Below are 18,470 nucleotides of genomic sequence, written 5' to 3' on the forward strand. Positions count from 1 at the left end.
TCGCTTTCGCCATTTGTTTCGCGATTATTTATTATATTATCACGAAAATCACCGAGCGATCACGCGATATCCGATATCGATTCGAGATTTTGCAAGAGAACGGAACGTGTCGTCGAACAGGCAAGCGACCGACTGAACTCTGCTCGAAATACGTCTCTCGTTTCCGAATGAGTCATTGTTTTGTTTTCGCGATTGGATTAGCGTCTCGTGTTTCCTTCTCTCCTCGATGATTACATTCACGTTGAACGTGTTTATGGAATCTGTGTTGTTAGTTTTTACTCTCTGTTTTGGTTTGTCTTTATCCTCGATGAACGAATATTTTCGACGCTTTGAATATTCTCGACGATTAAATAATTTTAAAATATAATATTCGGTTTCAATTACTTTGTTGCTTTTTTATCGATCGAATTAATTTAAATTTTCTTCTTTATTCGTGGTATAATTGTGCAAGTTTGAATTATTCTCGACGGAGTTTCGATTATTGTTCAATTCTATCTTGATAGTTCTGTCTTGAATGCCTCGACAAGTTGAAGGATTAATTGAATCGAAAGCCTTAATGCACCTCTTCAATTGCAATTATACATCTATGCATAATAATCTTCTGTCGTAGCACAAGTTAAGCTTCTGCCAAATCTTTCCAATTTTAATGTCCATAATTTTTGAATAACACTTTTCAAAAAACACGTTTTATTACGAAAGTAATCGTAATCTTTATCGTTAATAACATCAGAAAATTAAGAAAGATCCATTAAATGACGAACCACACCGTCTAAATAAAAATAAAATCGATTAATTACTCTTTTCAATTTTAAACATTTATGAATGTTTCCTTAATCCAATCGAGAAATAAACGAAGTAATAAAAGTTTCAGAAGAAAATTGAGCTTCTGATGTTCTCGAAATGGCGCGAACAAAGCGGAACGGACAATGAAAAAGGAGAAAAATGTATATGGCGGAGGGAAAAAAGAAATGTGGCATGGTTGATTGGTGGCGCGTGATGCAGCCACATCTCTCGATTCGAGAGATTATAGCATATGCGGCCAATAATAGGAGTTGGAGGGACAATGTCGTTTGAATTCTTACCAATTCTTCCCCCATGGGAAAGAGGGAAATGCGTAACACGCGCCCCAATCGATTTCGTCTCGCCCTCGAAAGAATCTTCCGTGAAATTCGAACAGACGCTTTTTTCCTTTGATAGAGATATTTGCAGAAATTGTGCGACAGTGACTCTGTCTTTGGATTATTCTCTTTGGTATAGATAGAAGATGAAACAAAATTTTCGAGATTTGAAATGGAAATTTCGTATTAGAAGATGTGTTAAAAATGTTGAAAGAAGAGATTTTCAGAATTGTGTGTATGAAACGATTCGAAATTTTCGAAATTGAAATGGAAATTTCGAATTAGAAGTTAAAAAATGTTAAAAATGTTGAAAGAAAAGGTTTTCAGAGTTGCGTGTATGAAACGATTCGAAATTTTCGAAATTGAAATGGAAATTTCGAATTAGAAGTTAAAAATGTTAAAAATGTTGAAAGAAAAAAGTTGCATGTATGAAACGATTCCAAGTTTTCGAGATTAAAATGGAAATTTAGAATGTAATTAGAAGATGTGTTAAAAATCTTGAAAAAAGAAAATTTCAAAGGGATTATAAGATATGTGTGAAACGATTCCAAGTTTTCGAGATTGAAATAAAAATTTCGAATTAGAAGTTAAAAATGTTAAAAATGTTGAAAGAAAAGAGTTGCATGTATGAAACGATTCCAAGTTTTCGAGATTGAAATGGAAATTTAGAATGTAATTAGAAGATGTGTTAAAAATCTTGAAAAAAGAAAATTTCAAAGGGATTATAAGATATGTGTGAAACGATTCCAAATTTTCGAGATTGAAATGGAAATTTCGAATTAGAAGATGTGTTAAAAATTTTAAAAGAAAAGATTTTCAAAGTTACGTATACAAAACGATTCCAAGTTTTCGAGATTAAAATGGAAATTTCGAATTAAAAGATGTGTTAAAAATCTTGAAAAAAGAAATTTTCAAAGGGATTATAAGATGTGTGAAACGATTCCATTTCGAGATTAAAATGGAAATTTCGAATTAGAAGATGTGTTAAAAATCTTGAAAGAAGAGGTTTTCAGAGTTGCGTGTATGAAACGATTCCAAGTTTTCGAGATTGAAATGGAAATTCTGAATATTGCACGAGCAATGTATAAATGTTAAGGATTCAAGGGTGTATTAGAAGTGAGGGTTGATTCGATTTCTTTCAATTTGTGCAGAGAGACACATCTCTTGTTCAATAATATTCAAATTCTTTGCTAAATGAATTAGGATTTTTGTTATAGAAACGTTTGCAAATGGGTTGGAAAATGGATAAAATTCCTCTGTTTTCGTCGAATTGCGGCTGGTATCAGTGAAAAATGATTAATTCAAATTGGACAACAGATTGCTTCAAAGTCGAATAGCTCTTTTATCGAGGTTCCTTTTCATAGATTTTATTCTGTAGATGAGAAGCGATTGTTTAGAAAGATGAACGTCCATTGGTTTGCAGCAGAAAAGTTTATAAGAGAATATACAATCAAAAGTCAGTATTATTTTCTATAGATGCCAAACATGATTCATTTATATCGATTTTTTTTCATCGTGTACAATCAGTTTCCGAAACAGGTATATCATTTAATTAATAATAAAAATTTGAAAGATCGATCATTTTAACGTTTAATTTTATTATAAGAAAAATATAAAGATACTTTTGAAAATTTCTTCGTATTTATTTCAAAACTTTCTAAAAATGTTCGATAAACAAATTTTTAAAATTTACCTGTAAACATTTTCATTTCGAATAAAATATCCAATCATGTTAATATAACACGTACAACGTATTATTAAATCTTCAGCTTAAAAAATTCAATTTCAATTCATCCTTATTAAAATTTCAACTCGCAACGAGCAAAATATACGCCTTGCAACGTCAAAAAAGCATCACCGTCGCCGCAATATATTCCCAAACGTTACGAGTCTCTTTACAACATTACACATTGTCAACGTACGGCCATATATACATCAAAGAGTTAACTAGCTCGCCAGGTGAAAGATAAGCGAGCCTATAAACCTTTTTGAAACCGCTGTCCTTTCTCCTCGCGCGAACGAGTAACATTCAAATCGCGCGCGGGAAAAAAGTAAAATGGCCGAGCCAGACGCATCATCGGAACATCATCGTTTCTAACGTTGGAGGAAAGGCAAAAAAATAAAAGTAAAAATAAAAATAAAAGTAAACGTAGAAACGAAACTCGTTGCGTGCGGCCATTTGTTCGCGTAGTGAATCGAAAATGGCCTTCCCCTCCTCCCCTCTTTATCTTCGTTTTTACGAGCACGGTCACGCTGTTACTTTTATTCGCCAGCGTTTAATGAGTCGCTTGAACGATTCGCTCGGCTGTGAAATATTATTTGACAATCCGCCCATTATTTCACCCCCCCCCTCCCTTTTTTTATTCTTTTTCTCTACTGAATCGAAGAAGACTTCTTCGTTTTCCAGATCAGGAAACGGAGAGAGACGATAAGAGAAACGTCGAATACGAACCGTATCTTGCTACTCTCTATCGTTCGTCAAACTTCTTTTTCTTCTTCTTCTTCTTCTTCTTCCTCTTTTTCACGTTGTTAAACCTACGTTTCCACAACGAACAGAAAATTATCTCTGTCTCGACATCGACTCGCAAGAATTCTACCACGTCGGAGTATCAATCTAGAAATACGAGATTTCAAACGAGGATTTTTCAAAGTGTGCACATCTTGTATAAATTATTCAAATCGACGTAATACTTTCCAATTCCAACGAAATTGGATTGAACATCGAGATCTTTTCTCTAATATTAGAAACATCTGATAACACGAAAGGATTGAATCTGTTCAACGAAAACTTTTATTCAATTGTTACAATTAATAGGAATAGCTCGATTATTAGCTCGATCGAAATTTAGCGTTTCTTCCAGCGTTCGTAACCGTCCAGCCGCGGGACGAAGGTGGAGAGAAAAACAGGGGAGTGGCAGAAGAAAAACGAGAGGCATCGGGCGAACGGTATCTCGACGAGATACCGTGCCTCTTAATCCTCGATCGTGGAAAGAAACCGATTCGTATCTGCCCGCCTCGGGATTATTCAAACGCGAGAGCCCGCGTCAAACCATCCGCAAGCAACCTTGTCCGTTATATATAACTTCGTCCATCGGATTCTTGGTAGAAGTTTTCACGTTCCACTTGTGCAACTCGCCTCTTGTGCTCAACTTCTCTCAACTTGGAAGAGTCATTCGAATCATTCATTGTTCTTACAAACTCTCTTCATTTGTTTTTCAATTAAAAATTTTTATTATATATATAATATAAATATTATATATATATTATATATATAAATTTTTATTATATAAGTATATTATTATATACTATATTATTATACTTGTTATATAAGTATTTATTTAAACAATTAATATTTCGAATCGATTTGCTTGCAAAAGGGAGAAACGAGTGTTCGAATTTTCACGAAGAAGCGAGGAGAGAAATTTTCAACGGAGCCGTGTTAACCGCATCGTTTCTGTTCGTCCCGCAGAGGCGGAAACGTTGTGGAAACGTTGCGGACGGATAGAAAAACGGATGGAGGGGAAAAAGAGAGGGGGAAGAAGAAAAAAGGATGGCGGATAGCGCGTACGAGGGGAGGAGGAGGAGAGAGGAGGTCGAGCTCGTGTTGGAATGGAATGAGGAAACTGCGGAAGGAGGAGGAAGCGACAGCTCGAGTCTCGGGTGTCACCGCGGCTTGGTCCACACGTCAGGCGTGTCGCAAGCGGGACGACACGGTTCGCGGATGTTGCGCAGTTAGACTCTTGAATCGGGCTTCAGGAGAATCAAGATTTCCGAAATTTGAAAAATTATGTTCTCCTTAAGTATTATTCGTGTGCATTGTTATCTAAAGATTGGTATTTTTTTATCAGCATTATATATTCATAGTTGAATATGAATTTTTATATATCCATGAATTAATTTAATTTAATTTACTCGTTGGATTATAGAATTTTATTTATATTATTGATTTTAGAGTTTAAGAATTTATCTTAGAGATTGAATTATGCAATTGTAGGATCTATACGTTTAGTATCAACAATAATTTCTTTTTTAAAATATATTATTTATGAAAATAAAATTTGTAATTTTGGTTTATCCTTTTTACAAGAATATCAAATATATTTGAATTCCATTTGATTTAAAATTTAAAAAAATGTAAATTAACTATAATTTAAATTATTTATTTAATTTTCTTTAAAGTAGTTTGTCCAATTCGAGTATGCTTGGCAATTTTATTTCTTTCAGCGATATTTTTCGTCGAATAATGGGGATTAATTTTCAAGGAATGGAGAGATGGAAATCATAAATGGCACTTATCGATCGACGAATGATTTTCAATCGAGATAAAAATCAGGAATTGCGTGAGACTTTGATCGATCGATGACCAACGATTTTTTTTATCCGAGCGGAGAGATTAATCGTCGCTATCCAACGAATCGATTGAATAGAAAATAAATCAATTAACGGTTTTTATTAAGGAAGGATGATGGAAAACGACGAGTGGAAATGGAAATATTGTTCGAAGTGAAATGAACGAGATGAAAAACGATAATTGAAAGAATCGATCACGATACACCATTAGAATGAAAAACTAAAATTGATTACGATTATTTTCTAATGAAAAACTTGCTTTTAATATTTCGCGTTATCTGTATACTGTCAAAGAAAAGGAGAGAAAGAAAATATCTTTCGTGATATTATAAAATAATTTCCTCCTAATTTTATATTTTCACGCGTCGAAAAAATAACAATCTTTAAATTCATAATTTCCTCGTTCTTTAAATTTTAATTTTTTAAAATTAAACTTTTATTTCCCCATTATAAAAGTCACGCGAATAGAAAAAAAAAAAATAGGAATTTTACTCCTACTTCATTACATTTCCTTCCTTTCCTACGTATAAGGCACGATAATTCTATAGAAACCGCCAACGCACAACTTCCGCGAGAATACCAAGCATCATCTAGGTGGCTACAATTTACCCAGCGAATGTTCATCCACAGCACGAAGCACAATTTTATTCATTTTCCCCATCCCCAAGTTTTTTTTTTCTCGTTATTCCTCGTTTCCAAACCCTTATCTATCGATATTAACACGATCAAAGACTCTCTCTCGATTCGAGAAAAAGACACCTTCCGCCTTTTTATCTTTCGATGATTTTTTAAAATTTTTTATCACTCACTCGAAACAGAAACATCTTTTTTCTTTTCGAGGCGAAATTTCGAGGAAATTACGCAAGATGAATTACACAAGATAATATTTATGAACGTATGCGTATATTCTTCCACAAAAATATATATCACGACGCGTAGTTCTCTTTCGAAACAACCGTCACGTTCGGAAGATTTTGTGCACACACACGATTCGTGAACGATTAGAGGGACCCCCGTAAGAGGGACGCGGCACAAAGCTTCGTGAAAGCCGGCAATTTTCCTCGCCACTTTCAACCGATAACGGAACACATAATGACTACAACGTAGTTCAACGTAACGAGGACCGCGTGCGCTTTTGGAGTCCAAGTTCTCTCTCTCTCTCTCTCTCTCTCGTAGATGGCCCGTTTGAATAAAGAAGGAGTTTTTTCCTTTTTTTCGTTTTTTTTTGCCGGGGATACCGCTCGTCCCAACCTTCAATTTATCTTCCTCCGTCTTTTCTATGGGGAGGGGGGATCATCTTGATCTCTAGTATCTCTTCTTGGCGCGGTTAATTCGAGCCTCTTCCATCCCTTTATTTGACTAATTTCATTTCAAGACAAACAATTTTCTTTTCCTTTTTTTTTTTTTTTGAAGTATGCCAGGTTTTGGAGAGAATTAGTTTAGAGAATCGGGGAAGAGATTTGTAAATGTTTGTTGAAGTGGAGAGGAGGAATTTGGAGATATTTATATTTTCTCGAACTATTATTTTATATGAATATTTTGTTTTGGAGCATTGGATTAAAGATTGTTTGGAGAAAAATTATCATTTTATTGCGAGGTTTAAAGAAAAGTTGCAACGAATTTAATTGTATCACTTAATAGGTGAAGTGTATGCTTTTAATTAGAAAGATTGAAATAATTTTAATCGTATTTATCGAGCGAGAAGAAATTCGATTTTTAAGGAATTAATGTGAACAATATTTATGGTATTTTTTAATTTTTCCAAGGAAAAAAAAAATTATGAAAGTGAGAACACGTATCTTCCTTATCCCTCAATTTAGAACGCTAATAACTCTTCCTTCCTGTTAACAGTTTCCTTTATTATGAATACAATTTATACGCCTATATCGTATATTACCATCCGCGATACATAATCTTTTTCGAAGATTAGACGTGTAATAAATACAAGTGAAGTTGAATTTAAGTGGAAACTTCCTTATAATCCCGATGTATAACGTTTAAGTTAATATCTACCTGGCTACACATTTCTCTATTTTCGTTTAATCATCAAAAAGTGATCTAATAATAAATCTTAAACCTCAACTCCCAAGTTGTGCAGAATGAATGAAAAAAATATTTAATTGAACCAAATGAATTTCAGAAATGAAAACTCGAATCGAATTAATAATTTCTTCTCGATCGTTTGCAACTCGAATGAATTATTATACGTAATATATAGGACATGTGCATTCGTATATGAAATATTCCTTTTACTTGTTTCAATGTACATATTTTATTACTCTTTGAATAGCTATTTTTATATATAATGCAATATTCATGAATCTCTCATCTAATTTATTTTCCTACACTTTTTTTTTTTTAATTTATAAATTTTCACTGTGTTTCTATTAATACAATTATTCTTGTTATCTCAATCGAATAAAAAAAAAAAAAATCGTCGAACACGCGTAGCAACGATATCTGTTTTTTATACCAGAAGAAATTTCTTTTCTTTTTTTTAAAAAAATTATTACGCTTCTTGGAAAAGTATCCGTTAGGATACTTTTAACACAACCGATTTCCAAAGAAAATATTTTAAAATCGAATCATAATACATAGATAATACAATTCTAATTATTTTATAAATTAGAAAAAGTATCCAAAGAAAGTATAAAACGTAAAATAATAAAACGTAAAAACGTACGAGCTGTTATTACAGAAAATTATTATTATCAGGCAAAGTTCACGAAAAATATATTTTGAGCAGCGAAAATGAAACTAAACTTTTATCTTGTACAAAAATATGCATATATTTTATAATCAACGATAATAGAGAAAAATAAGTATATTGATTTTTTATATTGAAAAGATTTTTTATATTGTATCTATTTTATTTCTATTTCAGCCTATTCGATATCGAACAAAAATTAACATTCTTAATTATATTATTGATATAATTGATATTAAAGGGTTAATTTAACAATTTAATTTATCAATTCAAGGATTACATCGTACACGATTATTCTCGAGATGAGCGGAGAATGCAACATCCGTTTCTCGATCGTCGATACTGTTTAACTTCCGTGACGATCGATTTTCTTGTACACGCTTGTTCTCACGCTTGAACACGTGAAAACGTAAATTAAAAAAAACAAACTGAAAGACTTCTTCTCGCCTCGAGAAGAAGAATATCGATTCGATCTATCTTTCTTTCTTCCCGCCCGATAATTCCTCCTGTTCCAGGAACGGAGGATTTCATTGTTCATCGAAACTAAATAATTTCTATATTTTCTCATCACAGGTTCGATATACCTCGAGATAATTCCCGATCACGGGATACACTCGAATGTGGAGGAATCGAGGGACGCGCGTTCGCCGACTCGCCGTCGCTCGTCAGCCTGTTCAAGGTCGCCCAAGGTCGTTCGACAGGAGCAAGGACCTTGGGGTTATGGAAACACTCGACGGCAAACTGGTCTCCCCCCACACGCGCATACACACGGTCTTCTTCGAAAAGAAGGAGAGTAACGCGAAATCTCTTCCTCCTCTGTTCGATCGCTCCTTTCTTCTGTTCGTGCTTGCCTCTTATGTCATTTGTTGCCCGTTAATGAAGAAGTTCGAAGGTTTGTAATAATATTTGTTAAGGATTATAAAGATATTGAAGTATTTGGACGATTTGAAGTATTTGTTTTTTGGTTTACGAGTTTGGTTTGGTGAACGAGTATGATGTAAAATTGAAATCATTATTTATATTCTTATATATATATATACTTTTCATTCGTTTCAAAAATTTTGATGATAAGACGAGAATTTTTATTTTCAATGTCTCAAAAAGAAATTATTCGTTTCAATTGAAAGAATATTAATTTTTGTAAAGCGATGTTATTTTTTTTCTCACTCAAAAATTTCGATAAAATCTGTAGATGATAATTTTGTAGATGATAATTCTCTTTGATAATTCCGTCATGTCTCTACTTTTATTTTCCTTCTTCTATTTTTATGTCACAAAGATGAGGGCACAAATTGATGATTGAAGACGAAACACGGAGAATTTTTATTTTCAATGTCTCAAAAAGAATTCAATTGAAAGAATATCAATTTTTGTACTGAAAAATTTCAATATCTGTACTGACACTTTGATAATTCCGTCATGTCTCTCTTTTATTTTCCTTCTTCTATTTTTATCTTACAAAAAGAGATTTTTATCTCACACAAAGATGAGGGCACAAATTGATGATAAGACACGGAGAATTTTTATTTTCAATGTCTCAAAAAGAAATTATTCAATTGAAAGAATATCAATTTTTGTACTGAAAAATTTCAATAAAATTTGTACTGACACTTTGATAATTCCGTCATGTCTCTACTTTTATTTTCCTTCTTCTATTTTTATCTCATACGTACAAAGATGAGGATGCGAGGGCACAAATTGGCGGAGAAGATTAGAGGAAAGGAGGAATGCAAAAGGAAGCATTTCGAAAATATAAATTCCTTCCACTGATTTCTTTCGATTCTTTTTATCCGATCTCGTGACGGATGATGCCTCTCTCGATAGTTAAATGGCCACCCTATATAGTTTAGAGAAAAAGCGACAGAGAAATATCTCAAATTGCCAAAGAAAGCACACTTCGCAACCAGTCGTGAAGTACGGTTAGCTTAATAGGCTGGCGCTATTCGCATCTAAGACACTTCGAAGAGGGGAAACACGTTACGAGAAGTCGCCTTCGACTTCCTCTACATCGTCCCGCGTTTTTCATAATAGTTGTACGCCTCGTTATGAGACCCGTTCTCAACAATTCTTCCCCACAGTTGGAACGCTAACCAAGAATTAATATATCAGAATTAATCCCGACGTTAACGTTAACTTTAAGATCATTTTAATCGAATTATTTTCATCGAATACTTGTTTCGAGAAGAAAAATCATTTTCAAAACGATATTTAATATCGTTTAATAATAATCGTTAAATATAATATATATATATATATAATAAATTTTATAAAATAAATTTAAATAAAATATAAAATAAAATAAATATATAATATATATTATAAAATAAATTTAATTAATTATAATTATAATATATCGTTAAATTATCATATAAATTTAATTCGTATTTTCGACGAACGAAAATAACTCTATCCTCGTACATCTCTTCCCTCTATAATATAACACCCTCCACCCCCCCCCCCTCTCCTCGCCCAACTTTGCACGAGCGCATTTTCGCTCGCATCCTCGGCAATAATAAAACAGCCGATCCTCTTACATATTATCGAGCCTCTGTTCACGCACGAACGGTCGCCGTAAGAAGCGCGAAAGAAAATCGCGCAAGGATTGGAATCCGGTCCAAGCCTTGTGTCACGCTCGACGCGGTGTATCGGTCCACGTTGTCGGGGGAGGAGGGGAGGGGCCCACCCCTCCCCTCCCCTCGACTATTTTTTCCGCCTTGTGTATTACTCTGTCCGCTCTCGTCCTCCCTCCCTCCCTCTGTAACCGCGGTCGACGAATCATTACGCAGCCGGAAGGACGATGAAATAACCTGATTCGACGATTTGTTATCGGTCGTAGAACGAGGATTATTTTTCCTTCGAGGAGGAAGTCCACGGAGGAGTGTAACGGTAGCGTGGCTTTTATTGTGTGTGTGTGTGTGTGTGTGTGTGTGTAGAACGTGTCTCTGGATGGTTTTTTTTTTTTGGTATTATTTATGGTGTAGATATAGAATTTCCTTTTTAACAGTGGATAAGTAAGTAAGAGTATGAATAGAGATTAATTTTAATGTGTTAATTGAGAGGATGCGATATAAGAAGTTGTGAATTTTTTGTTTTCTTTCTGACAGGATATAATAATAATTGGGTGGATCAAGGATGTATCCGGATGTGTTTTTCTATTATGGTTGTTGTTGCGCAAAGTAATATTTTTTTTTTTTTTTTTACGTGATCGAAGCTTGGATTGAGATATGTTTGTTTCTTTTTTTTTTTGAACGTCGATGCGTAACACGAGGTTTTTTGTACGTTTAAATTTTTCATAAACGCATGAAACGTCTTTATCTAATAATGATGTTAGACTTTAGATTATTGCAACGAGGCAGGGATTCTCAATGTATGGAGAGTTTAGATTATTATAGAAATAGAAAATATGTTTATTATGCATTTACATTGGCTATAGTTTTAAATTATTCATTCATTGAATTAAAATTTAGAAAGTAAATATTTTTCGTCCAAATCCTTTCCTTTTTTCCCCAATTTTGAAATATTATATTAAGAGTGCACGTTTTTTGAAACTCTTGATCCACAAAAATTTGATTTAATTGTTCAGAAAATTTGTATCATTTTCCTTTATTACAAATCTCTAATATCTTTAAGTACATATATTTTGCAAGAATTATTATTTACTTGAAAAATTCGCGTAATTAAATAAACAAAAATTAGTATATAAATTAAAATTTTGAAAAATACCACGATATTTAAACGATACTCGTTTTTAATTCATTGCAAAAATCTTTAAGTATGTCTTATTAATAAACAAATTATAAAAGATAAATTTAAATTTCGAAAGATATTAATTCCAATTACAACTCGACTAATCCGAATGAGACTCGAGTACAAGGAATTAACAAATGACTTCCTCCCCTCCCATTCTCCGTCAATCGAATTTTTCCTGTTCGTATCGATGGAATAACAAAGCCCTTCTCTCTCTCTCAAGGAACACGCGAGGAATAATCGCGCATCTTACTTCACATTTCCAATGTATGGAGTCGATTTATATACGATTGAAAAATAAAATCTTTTGAGGAATAGTAACTATTATTTTAAATCGTGTTGGTGATTCAGGATTATTATTAATAATATTATTAATAATTTAATTTAAACAATATTATTAATAATATTATTAATATTATTAATAATATGTTTTGTAGCTTGTTTTGGGAGATGAAATTTAATATTATATAGAATAAATGAATATATAATAATTTTCTTATTATTAATAGCCTTTACAAAAAGTGCTCAAATTTCTTTCTCAACTTGATTGCCTATAGCAATAATAACTCCAACACTAATCTCTTCTTTCATCAACTTTAGTTAACAGCTGGAATTTATTTATTAACTCGTTATACAGTTTTATTAAATTATGAATATTTGAAAGAATTATTTTATTAATTTCAAGAATAACAATATTATTTACTGGTTTAACTGCAAATTTTGAATTAGATTTAAAAATAAGTTGTTGCTTATTTATGCGACGCGAGGAGCGTGTAATATCGCGAATACGTGGAACATGTTTCCATAGAATCGAGCGCGAACCTCGATCGATCACAGTGTGTAAAAGATCGGTAATGGGAAGCACGTTTTTTCGTGGAGATTCTTATGGAGATTCTTCACAATGGCCGTCGATCTAGCGACGACTATATTTAATTTAGATAAAGGTTTCTGTTTTGTTGGAGCATGATGTAATTTTTCCATTGAATACATACAATAATAAATATGTATTAGAAGTATAACGTGACAGAGCAGAGGATTTTATTTATCAACTCTTTCGTGATATTCTAGTGTCATAAATTAATGAATAAAAGTTATGAATATATATATATAAATATAATAATAATAAATAGAATATAATAAATAATATATAATAGTAATAATATAATATAATAATAAAACAATAAATATAATAATACAATAAATATGTAATATAATAATACAATAACAATAAATACAATAACAATAAATACAATAACAATAAATATAATAATAAAAATATAATAATAAATATAAAAATATAATTTAAAATAATATATATATATGAAAAATAAATTTTAAATTATATTTAAATAAATATCGTATGGAAAGTAACGTTTAATTTTTGGGATAAAGATGACAGGTGATTTAAATTTAGATAAAAGTAAATTGTGATCTTTTAATCGAAACAACTTATCTAGAGATTTATTTACATCCACGTTAAGAAAATAAACGTGAAATAAATGTAACAAGAAACTTTATAATTTTACAAGCTAGCAATCGTTCATTCATTAAATTCCCTCCCTCGCCGTTCTCCAAATTAAAAAACTTTTGGAATTTGATCGATTGAAATCAACAATTACAATATTTCCCTTAAAAGAAATTCGACGATATTTAATTTTTCGCCACAACGAATCTCAAATATAATCCTCTCAAAATATAATCCTCCGTGTTCAACGATAACAATAAAAGAAATCCTTGTTCTCCTCGGTGGAGGAACGAATCCTCTCGAGGATCCGCCGAGGATTTTTATTTCGCGTTATTATTCAAAAAAAAAAAAAAAAAAAAAATACGGTAGACCGTCGTTGTCACGCGAGTATTTATCCGCTCAAAAAGTCGTCCCGCCATCCGGTCCCGTTTACACGCTTTTTCCTTTCGCCCTCCGGCTCTTCCTTCTTCCTCTTCCGCTGCCTCCAACGTCTCTCGTAAAAGTTCGAGTCAGCAAGTCAGTGTATCTCTCCTTGTATCTCGAGATACAAAGTATTTTCTGTTTTGGTCTGATCGATTTCGATTTAGATTCGATCTAAATATTTGTTAACTTGGACCGATATTTCTTGTCGTTTTTTTTCAAAGTATTTTATGAATTATTTCTGCGAAAATTTCTCTTCCCTTATTCTTTCGAACTTCTCCTTTTGAATTATATATAATTGTAATTCTTTTAAAATATGTGTTTATTAAAATACGAAGAAATTTGTTTAAGTGCAAGTTTAGTTTGTTTATCAGAAGAAGAAATTCAGTTCAGTTATTATTAAATATCATTTATCATTAATAATACAGGTTTTTTAAAAAAAAAAGAAATACTAAATTCGATGGTTGAAAAAGAGGATCGTAAGAATTCTCTTATTCTCATTTATTTATAAATAAAAAAAAAAAAAAAGAAATACTAAACTCGAAATACTAAACTTTGTGTCGTTTTGTGAATCGTTTGGATGGATTATTATCACAATAAGAGAAAGATTATACGAGATATTTCTTTAGATTATCTGTTAAAAGATTTTTAAAGATTAAAAATACGAGAGTCTTAACCAATTACCTAAATCTAAATATCGAAGGAAAAGAAAAAATTTCCCCTTCAATATCGATAAAAAATAAACGAGTATCGATATATCAATTTCCAACTGTCTCTTTCTTCCTCTTCCCTCGACAAGTTAAATTGGCATGACCAGTGTCCATCACCAGGATTCTCTTTTTTCCTCTCTGTCGTTTCNAAAAATAAACGAGTATCGATATATCAATTTCCAATTGTCTCTTTCTTCCTCTTCCCTCGACAAGTTAAATTGGCATGACCAGTGTCCATCACCAGGATTCTCTTTTTTCCTCTCTGTCGTTTCCCTTTTCTCTCTCTCTCTCTCTCTCGAGTCGAGATCGTACCTGCGGAACACCGTGTTCCGTATCGCGGTTTAATTGCAACCACGGTCCCGTTTTTTGCAGTACTTTTATTAATTGAGGGAACAGAGGGCCCGAGCTGAGACGAGGAGAGGATAATAAGCGGATAGGAGCCACGCGCGCGACCAAACTCTTCGAGGTTACGGTACTTTCCTCTTCGCCCTCGTGTGCGTGATGAGCTTTTTCTTTCTTTCTTTCTTTTTTTCTTTCACATAATCTTGTCGTTATCATGGGATCGAGAAATCCATCGCTGTTTATATAGCAGAGAGAGGATGTCGATTGTTATTCCTTTTTTGTTAACTTCGACCAATATTTCTTGTCGTCGATTTTTCTGTTCTCAAAAGTGTTTTATTGAAATTAATTTATGAATTATTTCTTCGAAACTCGTTCTTTCGAATTTCTCCTTTTGGATTATATGTGTAATTCTTTTGAAATATGTGTTTATTATATTAAAAAGTTTTATCCAGCGATTTTTCTGTTCTCAAAGTGTTTTACGAAATTAATTTATTTCTGCGAAAATTTCTCTTTCCCTGATACTCGTTCTTTCGAATTTCTCCTTTTGGATTGTACGTGTAATTCTTTTAAGATATGTGTTTATTAAAATACGAAGAAAAGGTACAAAGTTTTATCCATCGATTGAACGATTGAATAAATTCTTAGAAATTGTTATTCAAAATTTCTATCATTTTATTGCGTAATACGATATAAAAGAAGAGACTTTTGCGCACGATTAATTCTCTTATTCTCATTTATTTATAGAAAAAAAAGAAATACTAAACTCGATGGTTGAAAAAGAGATTCACGATCGTAAGAATTCTCTTATTCTCATTTATAAAAAAAAAAAAAAAATATTAAATTCGATGGTTGAAAAAGAGTAAGACTTCTCTTATTCTCATTTATTTATAAAAAAAAAAAATATTAAATTCGATGGTTGAAAAAGAGGATCGTAAGACTTCTCTTATTCTCATTTATTTATAAAAAAAAAAAAGAAATACTAAACTCGATGGTTGAAAAAAAGATTCACGATCGTAAGAATTCTCTTATTCTCATTTATTTATAAAAAAAAAAAAATACTAAATTCGATGGTTGAAAAAGAAGTTCACGATCATAATAATTATCTTATTCTCATTTATAAAAAAAAAAAAAAATACTAAACTCGATAGTTGAAAAAGAGGTTCACGATCGTAAGAATACTCTTATTCTCATTTATTTATTTATAAAAAAAAAAAAAGAAATATTAAATTCATTAGTTGAAAAAAATGATCCTAAGAATTCTCTTATTCTCATTTATGTATAAATGAAAAAAAAAAAAGAAATACTAAACTCGATGGTTGAAAAAGAGGTTCACGATCATAAGAAGTTGAAAGAAACGCGTAACTAACGAAGTTCAAGATGTATATTAGATGCTAATTGCCCTGGCCGTGGCACCGAGCTATGAGAACCTTCTCCCCTTCCATTGTTCCCTGTAAACGCGAAACTATTGACTCCCCTCTCACGCTCCTAACCAACTATCCAACCAACCCTTCTGATCCATCCAATCGTCTTGAATTTCCAAATTACTTGCTTCGCCCTGCAATCGAACTTAACATCCAAAAAGTGAAAAGGAGAAGCAATATTTTTACCATTTCACCACTTCGAAATTGGAAACTTACCCCCTTCAGAAAGAAAGCCCGGTTATGGCAGGGCAGACGAAAAGAAATTCACAAGTTTCGCACGGCGGTTTTGCGCTCGATTGTTTCGTAATCACATCGGGGATCTGAATAATTTGGCGGCACCGAGGTCGCACGCCCTTGCGGTTTCCAACGCCGAGGGGAGGGGGAAATTAACGCCATTGGCTGCTTTCTTTCGACGGGGAACCGCTACCTTTTTCATTACACGGACGTGTAAATAACCTCTCGATTTCCACTCTATCCCTATCTGGGCATTCGAAATTGCAAAAATTGAAAGTGTCTCTGGGTTTCTCCTTTTTCTCGTGTACTTCCTATAACTTGTATATAATTATTTCGATGTGTTCCTTTTTTAAAAACGAAGTGATATAAATATAATTATTTCGAAAATCGAGGAAGAATTTAAATAATAGCTCTAGTTCGTTTATATGAAATACTCAGAATAAAATTGATGCTATAAAAATGAATCTTTCTCGAATCTAAAGCATTAAATCCGAATAACTTGCTTTTTGATTGATTAATTCGATTATGTATCGCACAACTTCTTTTAAACATCACGTGTGGTTATCGATCTTTCCTAGCTGCCCCTCCTTCCTTTGACTCGGTGTAAACGACCTTAAGCCTTCCCTGCTCGCACATTTTCTATCGATTTCCTTGGCAACGGTACTCGCTAATAAGATCTTACAGAGATTAGAATTTATTCCTTTTCGTCTTTGATCGAGGCTTCCGTCGTATGTGTGTATGCGTGTGTGTGTGTGTGAATCGTTTTGCTTCCATCGATGGATAGATGAATCTTATCGAGGAATGTTAATGTTTCGTAAAAATTATGTCACATTCTGCAAACATATATTCAATGTATACTTAATATTACGTGTTGTTATATGATGCGCGCCTCGCCGTGATTTGCATACTCGACTCGAAGCCACGGCTTAATTAATCCTTTCGAAGTTGATTTTTTTTTTTACATCCTCGTCTATATTTTATTCAAGATCGTGAAAATTCCTATCCGTTCTCGATCGATTTCCACCTGTCGATGATAATTAAAATAGATTACAGGCAATCAAGAGGAGTTGTGGGAATAATTAATTTTGTAGTACAAGAGATAATTAATTTCGACAAGCATTTGAACGATGCGCGAAATTCATAGCGGAAAATTGCATATTTTAGGAGTTTTTAGAACACTTCGCTCGGGAGAAACCCGTTTTCAAGAAGCGGTTCTCAAACGATAATTTGTAACGATTTTAATATAGATCTCGATTGGGAAACCCATCTAGAAAAAGAAAGAAAAAAAAGAAAACGATACCACGAAAAGAAATAAGAAGCAAGAAGTGCAACATCGTTTCCTCCTCCTCAAGATTTCCGTACCGGCTGCTGGCAGCGGAAGATCACCGAGAAAAATACGTTTACCGTGGTTAATGTCCCGGAGATACGGATAGGGGTAATGATGTAACAAGAAGCGAAGGAAAGAATCGGAAATTCTTCTTCAAAAATATCGTTCTTAACTTTCGAGAATGAAGTTTCGAAGAGATTTCGAAGTGAAAATGCTTAAAATGCTTTCGAATAAATAAAGGCTTATTAGGGTCACGCATGCAACGAGGATTGCAATTTTATGAAGAATCACCTGTCGACCTTCCCGCACACGAACAGTTATCTATATGCGGCAAAACGTTCGAAGGACAAGGTGGATCGAATAAGAAGAAGAAGAAGAAGAAGAAGAACAGGACGTGGATGCAAATACGCCTCCGCTGTTCGTACGTGTTAGAGCACTTAACGGGAAAACGAGGTTAACTTGAAATATTGTAGGAAATTATTAACACCGTGTATACGTTTTAAGCGATACAGAAATTTGGATATATATGTTATATCTTAAAGATTCTTAAAAGGATTTTCACAATTTTCGCAAAGATTATAGATTTAGAATTTCTTCTCAAATTTTTTTCTCCATCGTCCAAGTGTTCG

Source organism: Apis laboriosa, unplaced genomic scaffold, assembly GCF_014066325.1.
Source record: "Apis laboriosa isolate Shangri-la unplaced genomic scaffold, ASM1406632v1 scaffold45_cov149, whole genome shotgun sequence".
In the NCBI taxonomy this organism is placed as follows: domain Eukaryota; kingdom Metazoa; phylum Arthropoda; class Insecta; order Hymenoptera; family Apidae; genus Apis; species Apis laboriosa.